This window comes from Ranitomeya variabilis, chromosome 3 (assembly GCF_051348905.1).
Source record: "Ranitomeya variabilis isolate aRanVar5 chromosome 3, aRanVar5.hap1, whole genome shotgun sequence".
In the NCBI taxonomy this organism is placed as follows: domain Eukaryota; kingdom Metazoa; phylum Chordata; class Amphibia; order Anura; family Dendrobatidae; genus Ranitomeya; species Ranitomeya variabilis.
The window spans coordinates 432452750-432468382 of NC_135234.1; the positions used below are offsets into that span (position 1 = coordinate 432452750).

General features: G+C 43.3%; 1 protein-coding gene across 1 annotated transcript in view; it reads left to right on the forward strand.

Annotated features, from left to right (window-relative positions):
* LOC143816258 (S-adenosyl-L-methionine-dependent tRNA 4-demethylwyosine synthase TYW1-like) overlaps positions 1–15633 on the forward strand; it is a 284094-nt gene that overhangs the window by 29588 nt on the left and 238873 nt on the right. The gene's annotated exons all lie outside the window — the stretch shown is intronic.

The following is a 15633-nucleotide window of genomic DNA, read 5'->3' on the forward strand; positions in this document are numbered from 1 at the left end:
TTGTTTTTTGCGGGATGAGTTGTACTTTTGATTACAGTAAAATGAATAGTGTCAAAGTGGAAAAAAAATTCCAATTGGGGAGAAATTGTGGGAACCCCCCCCCCCAAAAAAAAAAACAAAAAAAAAACCCCGCAATTCTGACCTTGCCCCTTTTTTTTTTTTTTTTAGGATTGTTTTTACAGAGTATGTTTTGTAGTAACCTCGCAATAAGGTTCTGCTCTTCAGTACAATTACAACAATACCAAACCTGTCCATTTTTTTTTTTGGGCACTGAAAAATGCCTCAGGAGTTTGCAACACCCCCCCCCCCCCCCCAATTTTGTATCGCTACATTCTGAAACCTGTAACGTCTTTATTTATCTGTTGTTGGAGATGTGTAATGGCTTATTTTTTGCAAGATGAGACATTATTTTTTTTATTAATACTTTTTGGGATAATGTGATGTTTTGATTGCTTGTTAGGGTATGTTTCCACAGGCAAAAAGCGGCAGCGCTTTGGAGCAGCACATGCCCACTCCGTCCAAAGCGCTGCTGGCTTTTGTACGCGCTGTGATTCCGCATGTGTTCATTGAAGCGTGCGTTATCATCGCATCCTATACATTGGACGGTGATAATTATCATGCAGAGACGGAGCGTCTCACCAAGATAAATTGACATGCTGCTGTCTGGAAAGACGCGCCGCATGTGCGTATACGCAGGGAATTACTAGTATAGAAGAATAGGAGACAAAAAAGCGCATATAGGGTCTTATCCTCAGGACTGCTCTTAAAGAATTATGAGAGAACTGCTCACCTGATGGTGCAAAGTAAAGGCGTGTAATTTGTCAGCTGCTGCAGATCCACAGGTCGGCGCTGCGACCTCTTAGAAACGTTATAATAGATGAATGTGGATAAAATCTGCGCTGCTGTGACAAATAATGAATCCAGATATAGTTGTAAGGTGTTCAGGTGGTTTATTCAACGCGTTTCGAAGCTCATGGCTTCTTCTTCAGGAAGTTTCCACACAAAGATATGGCACATCGTACTGTTGCCTCGCTTATATACATACAAAATTCAAAAAACGGCGCCAAACAGTCTTCCGACATGTGACAGACAATGTCAAAGTTCAAAAAAGCCATTTTACATTAGAATAAGCTGTTTTTAACATGATTGTAAATCGTTGATATCATGATTACAATTGATGCACAATTTAATACAGTTTCAATTATTTTTCAGAGTCCAGGACGGAAGAAAAAATAAAAAAGAAAATGTGTGCGAAATGACGGGACAAGAACTTGTTTGGGGGTATAAACAATCCCCATTCTGCTCCCTCCACTATACATCTCGCCACGAGAGAAGTTGTTCCTGATGAATGGAATCGGCCAACACCCTTCTATATAAAATTCATATATATTTGCAATTATTTATTAAATAATGTTTTTTTTTTTTTTAAATGTAAATTTAATAAAATTAATAAAATATAACAATAAAATTCTCTTTTTGGGATTATTTTTTCTTTAATGGATTCTTCTAATAAGGTACTAGTTTGATAATTGTGGTGAGATTTTTAAAAACAATGATAAAATATTCATTATATCCTCACTTGGAAAGAACCATGGAGAATTCCTTCTGTCATTTTCTTGGGCCAAATTATGAATGAAGTACCCGTGAACGATCAAGAGAAAGACTTGGAAGCTACAAAAATTGCTAACAACCTGTATAATCGCTATTTCATTGCCATCCTGCTTTTAGTCTAGTTCATCCTGTTTTAATGATTTATTCTGAGTTCAGAAAGATTAGTGTGCCAGTAAATCATTTAGCCGCTAATACGCCCGACAAACAGCCCGTGCAAGGTAATTATCTGGTCATGAGCCAAAAAGGAAAAGAAAAGAAAAAAAATCATGTCTGTTTGTAAAAAGTTACATGGGCTCTATCTGATCGTGCAGTGGAGCCGAACCTAAGTAGAGGGAAAAGGAGTGAAAGAACTTGAAGAGGAGCGCACAGAGAGGTTTGTTCCTCAGATCGCTCCATGAAGCGATCTGAGGAACAAACCTCTCTGTGCGCTCCTCTTCAAGTTCTTTCACTCCTTTTCCCTCTACTTAGGTTCGGCTCCACTGCACGATCAGATAGAGCCCATGTAACTTTTTACAAACAGACATGATTTTTTTTCTTTTCTTTTCCTTTTTGGCTCATGACCAGATAATTACCTTGCACGGGCTGTTTGTCGGGCGTATTAGCGGCTTAATGATTTACTGGCACACTAATCTTTCTGAACTCAGAATAAATCATTAAAACAGGATGAACTAGACTAAAAGCAGGATGGCAATGAAATAGCGATTATACAGGTTGTTAGCAATTTTTGTAGCTTCCAAGTCTTTCTCTTGATCGTTCACGGGTACTTCATTCATAATTTGGCCCAAGAAAATGACAGAAGGAATTCTCCATGGTTCTTTCCAAGTGAGGATATAATTAATATTTTATCATTGTTTTTAAAAATCTCACCACAATTATCAAACTAGTACCTTATTAGAAGAATCCATTAAAGAAAAAATAATCCCAAAAGGAGAATTTTATTGTTATATTTTATTAATTTTATTAAATTTACATTTAAAAAAAAAACAAAAAAACAAAAAACATTATTTAATAAATAATTGCAAATATATATGAATTTTATATAGAAGGGTGTTGGCCGATTCCATTCATCAGGAACAACTTCTCTCGTGGCGAGATGTATAGTGGAGGGAGCAGAATGGGGATTGTTTATACCCCCAAACAAGTTCTTGTCCCGTCATTTCGCACACATTTTCTTTTTTCTTTTTTATTTTTTCTTCCGTCCTGGACTCTGAAAAATAATTGAAACTGTATTAAATTGTGCATCAATTGTAATCATGATATCAACGATTTACAATCATGTTAAAAACAGCTTATTCTAATGTAAAATGGCTTTTTTGAACTTTGACATTGTCTGTCACATGTCGGAAGACTGTTTGGCGCCGTTTTTTGAATTTTGTATGTATATAAGCGAGGCAACAGTACGATGTGCCATATCTTTGTGTGGAAACTTCCTGAAGAAGAAGCCATGAGCTTCGAAACGCGTTGAATAAACCACCTGAACACCTTACAACTATATCTGGATTCATTATTTGTCACAGCAGCGCAGATTTTATCCACATTCATCTATTATAACGTATACGCAGGGAAGCAGAGGCGTCCGTGCACTCATAGTGGAGATGGGATTTCATAAAATCCCCTCCACTATGCTGTAACATCTGGCCGCTGCGGATTGGAGGCTGCAGGTATACGCAACACCCAACTTGCAGCATTTACTGACCATAGAAACATAACAACAAAACAACCGAAAAATGTAACTTGTTTTTTTTTTTTTCCTTACTGATTGGGTTAACTTTAATATTTTCATTGAAATCTTCTGAACTAGACGATACCACATGTGATGTTGTTTTTTTTATTTTATTCAGATTTTACAGGGTTTCAAAGGAACTCTGTAATGACAATCACAAGGGTCAGATCCCCAACTGAGCCCCAACTGTCATGGTAACACATCGGCGACCTACCATCATGTCAGTCGGCAGATGGAATGATTTCGCCCCCACCCCACATCCCATGCTGGCACGTTAAATTCTGCTGTCAGAGATGACAACCTCATTTAACAGATTAGCATTTACGGCCGGAGCTCCGCTTCACCTGTGATTGTTAGTCAGGTCCTGGCTGTACCACACAGCCATCACGTGCCGTGCCAGGTATGGGGTGGGCTCACTTCTCAGTTTGGCTTGTGTTCATGCCTGTGAAGGGATAAATATAAAAATACATGCGGTTTTGGGTACTTTTGAGGGGTGTCGTTTTTAAAGAGAAGCTTTTAGTTAAAATACCAACTAGTGTGTAAAATGATGCTCACATAAAGTAGACAGGCAGTACAGGTTATTTATTACCTATCTTGTGCAGTATGCAGTAGGACTAAATATTAACCCCTTCATGACCTTGTGATTTTCCGTTTTTCCGTGTTCGTTTTTTGCTCCCCTTCTTCCCAGAGCCATAACTTTTTTTATTTTTCTGTCAATATGGCCACGTGAGGGCTTATTTTTTTCAAAATAAGTTGTACTTTTGAACGACATTATTGGTTTTAGCATGTCGTGTAGTAGAAAACGGGAAAAAAATTCCAAGTGTGGTGAAATTGCAAAAAAGTGCAGTCCCACACTTGTTTTTTGTTTGGCTTTTTTGCTAGGTTCACTAAATGCTAAAACTGACCGGTCATTACGAGTTCATAGACACCAAACATGGCTAGGTTCTCTTTTATCTAAGTGGTAAAAAAAATTCCAAACTTTGCTTAAAAACAAACAAACAAATTTCGCCATTTTCCGATACCCGTAATGTCTTTTTTTTTTTTCATGATCTGGGGTCAGGTGAGGGCTTATATTTTGCGTGCTGAGCTGGCATTTTTAATGATGGCATTTTGGTGCAGATACGCTCTTGTGATCGCTCGTTATTGCATTTTAATGCAATGTTGCGGCGACCAAAAAAAGTAATTCTGGCGTTTTCCAATTTTTTTCTCGCTGCGCCGTTTAGCGATCAGGTTAATGGTTTTTTTTTTTTTTTATTGATCTGGCAATTCTGAACGCGGCAATACCAAATGTGTAGGTTTGATTTTTTTTTTTTTTTTCATGATTTATTTTGAATGGGGCGAAAGGGGGGGGTGATTTAAACTTTTATATTTTTTTTTATTTTTTTCACATTTTTTTTTACTTTTTTTTACTTTTGCCATGCTTCAATAGCCTCCATAGGAGGCTAGAAGCTGGCACAACTCGATCGCCTCTGCTGCATAGCAGCGATCATCAGATCGCTGCTATGCAGCAGAAATGCAGGTGTGCTATGAGCGCCGACCACAGGGTGGCGCTCACAGCAGGCCGGCATCAGAGGTCTCAAGAACCTCTATGGTTACCATTCTGACGCATCGCTGACCCCCGATCATGTGACGGGGGTCAGCGATGCGCTCATTTCCGGCCGCCCGGCCGGAAGCGCTAGTTAAGTGCCGCTGTCAGCGTTTGACAGCGGCATTTAACTAGTTAATAGCGGCGGGTGAATCGCGATTTCACCCGCCGCTATTGCGGGCACATGTCAGCTGTTCAAAACAGCTGACATGTACCGGCTTCGATGCCGGCTCACCGCAGGAGCCCATATCAAAGCGCGGTATCTGACCTCGGATGCACTATCCCGTCCGAGGTCAGAAAGAGGTTGAAAATTTGTAACTTTTTTTTATTTTTGGTTTTGCAAAGGTTCCGATATATTTTTATAAATGAATGCAAATCCTTTTGCCTTAGGCTACTTTCACACTAGCGTCGTTTGCAATACGTTGCAATGCGTCGTTCAGGAGAAAAAACGCATCCTGCAGACAACTTTGCAGGATGCGTTTTTTTCCCCATAGACTTACATTACCGACACATTGCGACGTATTTCCACACGTGCGACGGTTGCGTCGTGTTTTGGCAGACCGTCTGCACAAAAAAATTACATGTAACGTTTTTTTATGCGTCGAAACTCCGCCCCCTCCTCCCTGGACCTTGCAATGGGGCAGCGGAAGCGTCGTAAGACTGCTTCCGCTGCCCACGTCGGGCATTTATTTCACAGCATGCGTCGGCACGTCCGCCCGACGCTAGTGTGAAAGCAGCCTTAGCGGTAAATTTAACAAAGTACAATCTGGTAATCACTGGTATATGTAGACTCATTCCACACTTACTAGTACATAAAGGAACATGTTATAATTGAATTATGGGCCTCTAGCAGTTAGGGTTTAAAAAATAATGTAGAGACTCTTGGATATGCCTTCTGTATACATGTTTAGATGATCTCCCCGTTCACTGTGTTGATACAATGTTACCCCTTTTTTCTGCCATTGGTCATGATTTGTCTTTGTATTGTCGTTGCTCTTGTTCCCAATGACTGCTGTCCCATATTGCAGAACTACAACCAGTCACAGCGTACTTCTCATTTTTAAGAGAAGACTAGTAAATAAAGTCACGCAGATTGGTTGCTATGGGCAACAAAGACAGTGTTTTTTTATTTTTTTTATTTTGACCTCTTGATAAATATCTCTGAATATTTTCAACTGCTGTGCAGCACGTACCAAGGAAGACTGAGCTGAGTGGGGTCCGAGAGGTGCCGGGAGGGATCTGATGGGAGAAGATGTCGCCTTGTAGTTCACAGGAAGTTGGACTGACTTCTTGTCTACACTCGAGACTATGTTTTGGTCTTGTAGTCAGACTTGGGCTATGTGCACACGTCAGGATTTCTTGCAGAAATTTCCTGAACAAAACTGGACATTTTCTGCAAGAAATCCGCATACAGATTTTTTGCTTTTTTTTCCGGAGGTTCTGGGATGCAATAATGTAGTGGAAAATCCTCAAAATTAATGAACATGCTGCGTTTTTTTTTCCACGATCCGTTTTTTTTTCGCTGAAAAAAATGCAACATATGCACAAAAATTGCGGGATGCATATGTTTGCGTATTTTAAGCGTTTTTATAGCGAAAAACACGGAAAAAAAACGTGAAAAATCCGGAACGTGTGCACACAGCCTAAAGATGATATTTTGAATGGGTTAAAAATGTGAGGATGCTACGGAGTTGGAATATTGTTACTAAAGCATTATACACTGCTCACTAAAAGTTTGGGATATTTGGCTGCCTAGTGACATTTCCATAAGATCCTAAAATGCACTCTAACCTTTTCAGGTAAACTTAATGTGACCATCTCTAAACTTGAGTACACATTTCCAATTGTTCAATGTTTCAGTACTTTTTGCACAACTTGCTGTTCTCTAACAAGGAGCTTAATGGCAAAATTCACAATAGGTGTTTGATCCATGAATCACCCGTTCAGTTTTGGGGTTCAATTAGAATTAGTTTTTAAGTTGTCCTCATCATTCTGGTCACATTTTGACTTCATGATACCAAGATTACACCTAACAATTGGTGAACATTACCTTGTCTTGGCGAGGCAGAGATAGACTGGAAGAGTCAAAGAAAAGCAGAGAAGTGGACGTCCTTTGGCCACATCCCACACTGATGACTGCTTCATTGTGAACGATAACCTTTGGAACCAGATGATGAATACCACGCAATTCCAGGCACATTTTAAGGGAGGTGACAAGCACCCAAGTGTCACGTGAACCATTCAAAACCGTTTACATCTGCGTACTAGATGACATGCAAGGGTACCTGGCCACACCACCAGGCACAGGCATCATCGTCTTGAATCTGCACTGGACAAGGTACCTGTGGATCTCAGTGCTGTTCACTGATAAGTGGTCAGCAGAATTGATGGGCGCCAACAATGTTGCAGACATCAGGGAGAGCGCTATACATCAGCTGCTGTTGTTACCAGGCAAGCCCTTTGGTGGTGGTATTAGAATGGGCAGGAGTGCTAGTCAGTACAGAACTGGCCTACACTTTGTGAATGGTACAGTAATAAGCCCCTATTACTAGGATAACATGATTAATCCAGTCATTGTGCTTCTGCATGAACAACACAGGCCTAATCTCATCTTCATGGATGACAATGCTCCAGCTTATCGAGGTCATATCATTAGGGTACGGCTGCTGGAGACTGGGGTACCTCAGATGGAGTGGCCTGCACTTTTCCCACCCCTTAATCCCATAGAAAACCTACAGGATCAGCTGAGTTGCTGTGTGGATACATGGAGCTCTATGAAATTTTTGTTTTCCATAAGTTTTGCCCCAAAGCCAAATATCACAAATTTTTTGTGATTAGTGTATGTGCAAAATTGATGCTGGAGTGCTACTTTTAGCCAAATCCTCATCAACATTTTTAGGTAAGCCACTTCTTTTTATAATGACTATGGCATAGTGATCGGATGATTGCTACAGCACTGTTTGGGCGCATGGCAGAGCTCAGAAGGGAAGGAGCGCCGTTTGGAATGCAGACTTAGATGGATTGGTCTGCAGGCGTCACGTTGCATTTGCAGAGCCCCTGATGTGCCTATACACTAGGCCCCCGTAAGTGACCCCATATTGGAAACTAGACCCCCCCAAGGAACTTTTCCCAAGGAACTTTTCCACAAAAATTATATTTTAGCCCCCAGTTTTGTATTTTCCCAAGGGTAACAGGAGAAATTGGACCCCAAAAGTTGTTGTCCAATGTGCCCTGAGTACGCTGATACCTCATATGTTGGGGTAAACCCCTTTTTGGGCGCACGGGAGAGCTCAGAAGGGAAGGAGCACTGTTTTATACCGTTCCGCGTTTGGTAAAATTGATAAAGCAGTTTTATTCTTCGTGTCAGTACAATTACAGCGATTCCTCATTTATATCATTTTTTTATTCAGTCGTCATGACAGCACTAACGAGAGAGGGGATCCGCCCTTCAGGGACAGGAAACCTACAGAGATAAAAGGGCGGCACCTCTCTCCCGCATCAGTTGGTTTCCTGTCCCTGACAGGGGACCCTGCAGAGGCCTTTTGGAAGAAAGGCGAAGAAATTTGGACCCAGGTCCGACTCACCGATCCTGGAGGCGGGATGGACCCTTCCCCGGTGTTGTTCGCGATGCTGGAAGTGCCGCACCACAGAGGGCTGTGGGGGTAGGCAGCAGCAGAGCAGGAGCAGCCTTCAGGGGGAGTGCTGTCTCTTCGGTGTCCCATCGCCGCAGGTACAGGTAAGTATTATGTGGGAGGTCCTCCTTCTGATAGGTGCGGGGGGCTCCCTTTAGCTGGGGTACGGCACACCGGAAGGTGCCCCTAGAGCGTGTAGTTCTCTCTCTTCTTTCTCTCCCCCTGTGCTGCGTAACCGCACGGTATTATAGGGGTCACCGGTGCCCTATCAGTCAGCGCTTATGGTCCGCGCTCCGGTGGGCGGCTGCGGCGTGTTGTTGGTGGTGTGGGTCTCCCCTCGGGCTTGTGCGCTGCGTGCGGCGTTTGGGGCTGTACGGCGCACCGGAAGTGACGTGCGGGAAAGGGGCAGGACCTGGAGCGGCAGCAAATGATGACGTGCGGCGCATGCGCAATAGGCCGCGCCGGGAGAGAAAACATGGCGGCGCCCTGTTAGTATTACCGATGACAGCGTTTGTGACGGTTTTTATCAGAGGAGGGGCTGGATACAACAGCGCTCCCCTGGGGGGATAGAGGGAATATCATTGGTAGTGGTTCTCCTGGAGGAGGGGCCTCCCACATGCGGTAATGTACCGGGCAGTTCAGGATTGGCCTGCTGACCCCCATCTGGGGGAGGTACCTTTGGGGCCGGCTATTTAATGATTCAGATGCGGCTTCCTCTTGCTTCACTTCCATTTTCACAATGGAGTCTCAGGAGCAGGATCCGTTGCCCTCAGAGCAACAGTGTCAACCCCTGGAGAAGCCCCATGCAGCGAACACCCAGCGACGTTCTAGTGGCAGTAGTCGTCCTGGAGGTAGAGCTGATCATTCTTCTAAAGCCGGAAAGTCCTCAAGCCGTATGGATGTTGCTTCGGTGGAGAGGGTCCCCCCGCAATCTTCGGTACCACTCAGACACTATAGGGGTAAGTGATCCTCGTGAAAGTTCACTTAGTGATTGTGTCTCCCCTTATTTCCCTTTCTTACATCAGGGAAAAAAGCGGTCCTCTAAGTCCAAGCACAAGGAATGTGCAGAATGTGGTATTCCTCTCCCTGACGAATACGTTAAACTATGTGGTATCCGTGTATCCAGCGCCTAATAACGGAGGAGACACCCGATTTCACTACTAGTCTAAGACAAATTGTTAGGCAAGAGATTAGAAGTTCTTCAAGATCTCAATCTCATAGTAGGGGGTCTAAAATAATAGACCCTGGATCCCCAAGTTCACGTGAGGACAGTGACTTAGGAGATCTAAAGTCAGAAGCTTCTCACACATCGGTATCCTCCTCGGACACTGAGTACGGACATTCTTGTTTTTCGTTTGACCGGATAGACTGCCTTGTAAAAGCGGTAAATAACACAATTGGAATTGAGCAGACCACGCCAGAAAGATCCATGCAGGAGGTCATGTTCAAAGGTCTGGACCGTAAATCCCGCAGATGCTTCCCGGTGGTAGAGAAAGTTAGCGCCTTGATTTCCAGAGAATGGAAAAAACCGGAAAGGAAAGGTTCTCTTCCTCCATCCTTTAAACGTAAGTATCCATTCGAAGAGTCCGCATCGGCAACGTGGGATAAAGCCCCGAAGCTCGATGCAGCGGTAGCCAAGGCTTCCAAGAAATCCTCTCTACCGTTTGAGGATCTGGGAACTTTAAAAGACCCACTGGACAGGAGGGCAGATGTGTTTCTCAAGGGAGCCTGGGAAACTTCAGCAGGGGCTCTTAGACCATCAATTGCTGCCACCTGCACTGCACGCTCCATGATGGTGTGGTTGGATAGCCTGGAGGATCAGCTATAAAACAAAACCCCGAGAGGCGAAATGTTATCCTCCCTCTCTATGATTCAGGGCGCTGCGGCGTATCTGGCTGATGCTTCAGCGGACTCAGTCAAGCTGGCAGCCAGGTCGGCTGCTCTTTCTAATTCAGCCCGTAGAGCAATCTGGCTGAAATGTTGGCAAGGGGACATGCAGGCCAGATCTAAGTTATGCAACATTCCGTGCGAAGGGGCGCACTTATTCGGTCCAGTGTTAGACAAATTATTAGAAAAAGCGGGGGACAGTAAGAAACGTTTTCCCTACCTTGGTAGACCCACTTACAGACGTGGCACTAATAGGAGGTGGTTTGACCGAACAAGATCAAATAGAGATAAACCCAGATATGACGCCAATAAAAAGAAAGGTAGAGGCTATATGTTTAATTCCTTTCGAGACAACAGGAAGCCACAATGACTGGCGGACCGGGTAGGAGGCAGGCTTCTGGCCTTCTATCCGGAGTGGCGCAATATCTCCAATAGCCCGTGGGTCCTAAATATTGTTGAAGTTGGGCTAAAATTTGACTTTCAGATCATGCCTAAGGACAGATTTCTTATAACACCGATACGTTCTTCTCCCGCAGAACAACTGGCGTTAGAGACCGAGGTCCAGGATCTCCAACAGAAAGGCGTTTTGGTGGAGGTTCCTGAAGTACAAAGGGGTAAAGGATTCTATTCTCCCCTCTTTTTGATTAAAAAACCGGATAATACCTTTCGCACAATCATAAACCTTAAGGGCCTAAATAGTTTTTTGTGCATCCCGTCATTTAAAATGGAGTCGGTCAAAACCGCAATAAAGTTGTTGTTTGACAAGTGTTTTATGGTCGTCTTAGATCTTAAAGACGCATATTACCATGTCCCCATACACGTAGACCACCAGCGTTATTTAAGAGTTGCAGTCCTTTTAGGGGAATCAGTCAAACACTTGCAGTACAGAGCACTTCCCTTTGGTGTTGCAGTGGCCCCGCGGGTGTTCACGAAGATAATGGTAGAGGTTATGGCACATCTCCATGAGCAAGATATTCTCATAGTTCCATATCTGGATGACCTATTAATAATAGGAAATTCTGAATCACACTGCACGTCCCAACTACACAAAGTAATTGCAGCCTTGCAAAGGTTGGGGTGGATAATTAATTTTAAAAAATCACGGTTGCAGCCTCTACAGGTTCAAGAATTCCTGGGTCTCATATTGGACTCAAGGTTACAGGAATGCCGTTTACCTGTCGTTAAGTTAGAAAAAATCCAACGACAGATACTTAGAGTGATTGATAATCCGTTAATAACATTGAGGGGAGCAATGTCACTGTTAGGCTCACTCACGTCTTGTATCCCGGCAGTACTTTGGGCCCAGTACCACACTAGAGTCCTACAGTGGGAGGTTTTGCACAACACTCGTCTGTTGGGGGGTCGCTTGGATAGTTCTTTTTCCTTGTCCAATTCCACTATTCAGTCCTTACGTTGGTGGTTACACACTCCAAACCTACGTAATGGGGTTCCCTGGATAAACCACATATCGCGAGTAATAACTACAGATGCTAGTCCCACGGGATGGGGGGCGCATATGGGCGAATTGTGGGTCCAGGGGGTCTGGTCACACTCTGAACAGGATATGTCATCTAACCTTAAAGAATTATTAGCCGTAGAGCGAGCTCTGAGCCATTTCCTTATGTCCTTACAGGGCCATCACGTCAGGCTATTCTCAGACAATCAGGTAACGGTAGCTTACATTAACCACCAGGGGGGAACCCGGTCGAGATCTTTAATGGAGGTATCGGGTCGTATCTTGCAGATAGCCGAAAATCATCTACGGTCACTTACTTCACTGCATATAAAAGGGAGACACAACGTCGTAGCCGACTTTCTAAGTCGCAGGAAGCTCGGGCAAGGAGATTGGGTGCTCAATCAGGTCATCTTCGATCAGATCACCCATCATTGGGGGTACCCACAGATAGACCTCTTCGCCAACAAAGAAAACAAAAAATGTTGTCGGTTTTGTTCCCTAAATCCCAGAGACAATCCGGAGGCGGTGGATGCCCTCTTAATTCCTTGGCACTTCAAAATAGCCTACGCCTTTCCCCCGTTGAACTTGATTCCGATTGTTCTGAGAAAAATTCGGGAGGACAAAGCTCATGTAATTCTGATAGCGCCGTTCTGGCCCAAGAGGCCGTGGTTTCCTTGGCTGAGGAAAATGTCCATTTCTCAACCGTGGATTCTCCCAGAGCTCCCAGACCTCCTTTCACAGGGTCCAATTCTCCATCCACGAGTGGCCAATTTACACCTGACGGCGTGGGATTTGAAGGGTCATTACTAAAGAAAAAGGGATTCTCAGACGGGCTCATTAACACTCTATTAAAGAGCAGAAAAAATTCCACGACAAACATTTATGTTAGAATCTGGAGAAAATTCATGTCGGTTTCAGGATCAGTGATGGGTCAGAAAGCTAATATTCCTAAAATTTTGGAGTTCCTACAAAAAGGTCTAGAGATGGGGCTAGCCACAAGCACCCTTAGGGTCCAGGTGTCAGCCTTAGGTGCATTGTATAATTGTGCGTTAGCTAAAAATTATTGGATTGCTCGTTTTATTAAAGCAGCAGCTAGATCAAGACCCATCGTTAAGAAAAGACTAGCCCCATGGGACTTAAACCTGGTCCTCTCAGCGTTAACGGAACCCCCCTTTGAGCCTTTAGAATCTGCATCTATAAAGGTCCTGTCCTTAAAAACAGCTCTTTTGATTGCTCTTACGTCGGCTAGGAGAGTTCGTGATTTACAGGCCCTCTCTAGACTGACTCCATATATGCAGATTAGAGAAGATAGAGTAGTATTAAGAACTGATCCCCTCTATCTTCCGAAGGTAGCGTCTAAGTTCCACAGACTCCAGGAGATAAATCTCCCCACTTTTTGTCCTAATCCTAAAAACCCAAAGGAACTCAAACTCCATACATTGGATGTCAAAAGATGCCTTCTTAAATATATTTCTTTAACAGATCCCTGGAAAAAAGACAATTCCTTGTTTATATCCTATCAGGGAGTCAAGAAAGGGTTTAGAGTTTCCAAAAACACCTTAGGTAGATGGATTAGGGAGGCAATTTCTCTGGCTTATTCAGCAGGTGGCCTAGAAGTCCCGGAAGGCGTAAAGGCTCATTCCACTCGGGCCATGGCAACTTCCTGGGCGGAGAGATCGGAGGTGTCAATTGAGGACATATGTAAGGCGGCCACATGGTCATCTCATCTACTTTCTTTAATCATTATAGATTAGATCTTGGTGGCTCCAGCGATCTCACATTTGGTAGAAGGGTGCTGGAAGCAGTAGTCCCTCCCTAATACTCTTTCTCTGTAATTCTCTCGTTAGTGCTGTCATGACGACTGAATAAATACTCAAGCTACTTACCAGGTAGCGGTGTTTTTCAGGAGTCCATGACAGCACTCCTATATTCCCTCCCTTTTCTACTGGTATGGCTTTCACCACAATAAGTATATTTTTATATATATATAAATTTTCAAAAAATTTTTAGTCACAAGGTGAATTGTGTTAGATATTTATGTGTTACTAATCAATGGAGGTCCTCTCATGCTCTGTAATCCAACTGATGCGGGAGAGAGGTGCCGCCCTTTTATCTCTGTAGGTTTCCTGTCCCTGAAGGGCGGATCCCCTCTCTCGTTAGTGCTGTCATGGACTCCTGAAAAACACCGCTACCTGGTAAGTAGCTTGAGTATTTTGTTTTGGCGCTTTTATGCGATAAAAACTATTTTATAGAAAAAATTTTTTTTTGCGTGTTATTCCACTTTTTGTTCGGCGGTATGATAATAAAGCGTTGTTTTTTGCCTCATTTTTTTTTTTGTGACTGTGTTCACTAGTGGGACAGTTTTATAGGTTGGGTCGTTACGGACGCGGCGATACTAAATATGTGTACTTTTATTTATTTTTTTATTTAGATAAAGAAATTATTTATTGGAACAATATATATATTTTTTTATTTAGGAATTTTTTTTTAATTTTTATTTTTTACACATGTAAATATATATATATTTTTTACATTGCCCCGGGGGGGGGGGGGCATCACATTATAGTGTCAGATCGCTGATCTGACACTTTGCACAGCACTGTGTCAGATCAGTGATCTAACAGGCACTGCAGGAGGCCTTGTGGCGCTTGCTCTGAGCAGGCGCTTGTAAGCCACCTCCCTGCAGGACCCGGAAGCAGCCCTGCGGCCATTTTGGATCCGGGGCCTGCAGGGAGAAGGAGGTAGGAGGTCTCAGGGAAGCACGCAGGGAGCCCCCTCCCTGCGCGATGCTTCCCTATGCCGCCGGAACGCTGCGATCATGTTTGATCGCAGTGTTCCGGGGGTTAATGTGCCAGGAGTGGTCCGTGACCGCTCCTGGCACATAATGCCGGATGTCAGCTGTGATAGTCAGCTGACACCCAGCCGCGAAAGACCGCGCTCCCCCCGTGAGCGCGGCTGATCGCATATGACATACTATCCCGTCGGTGGTCATACAGGCCCATACCACCTCGACGGGATAGTACATCTAATGTCAGAAAGGGGTTAAATTAAAAAAGAACCTAGACATATTTGGTGTCTATGAACTCAATATGACATGGATATTTATAAAGGCAGGTCAGTTTTAGCATTTGGTGAATATGGTAAGAAAAAAAGTGTGGGATTGCATTTTTTTTTTTTTTTTGCAATTTCACCACATTTGGATTTTTTTTTCCCCCCATTTTCCAGTACACGATGTATTTAAAACCAATGATGTTGTTAAAAAGTACAACTCATCTCGCAAAAAACAAGCCCTCACATGGCTATATTGACCAAAAAATAAAAAAGTTATGTCTCTGGGAAGAAGGGGAGCAAAAAATGAAAATGCAAAACCTATACCACCTCTGGTCGTTAAGGGGTTAATAAAGTACACATTAACCCAAACACATCCTTGGGAATAGTCGTTTTGAAGGGTTAGTTACCAGTGTTTTAAGATTCGGATTATTGTTTACCAGATAGTTGAGTACTTTAAAAAATGTCTTTGGACTTTTATTTTCATCAAAGTTTGCTCACCGCCCCCTTTATAATAATAAAAATACTCTGTCTAGCTTCAGTTTCTGTGAACCTCTTACTATGAATTAGGTTGACAGATGAATGCTTGTCTCTGTTCTTTGCTGACATGCTGAGATGTCATTACCGGGTTGTCAGACGAGACACATGCAAGTCAGCAGCTCTGTGTTTTTCCTTTCTCTTCACCTTTTGT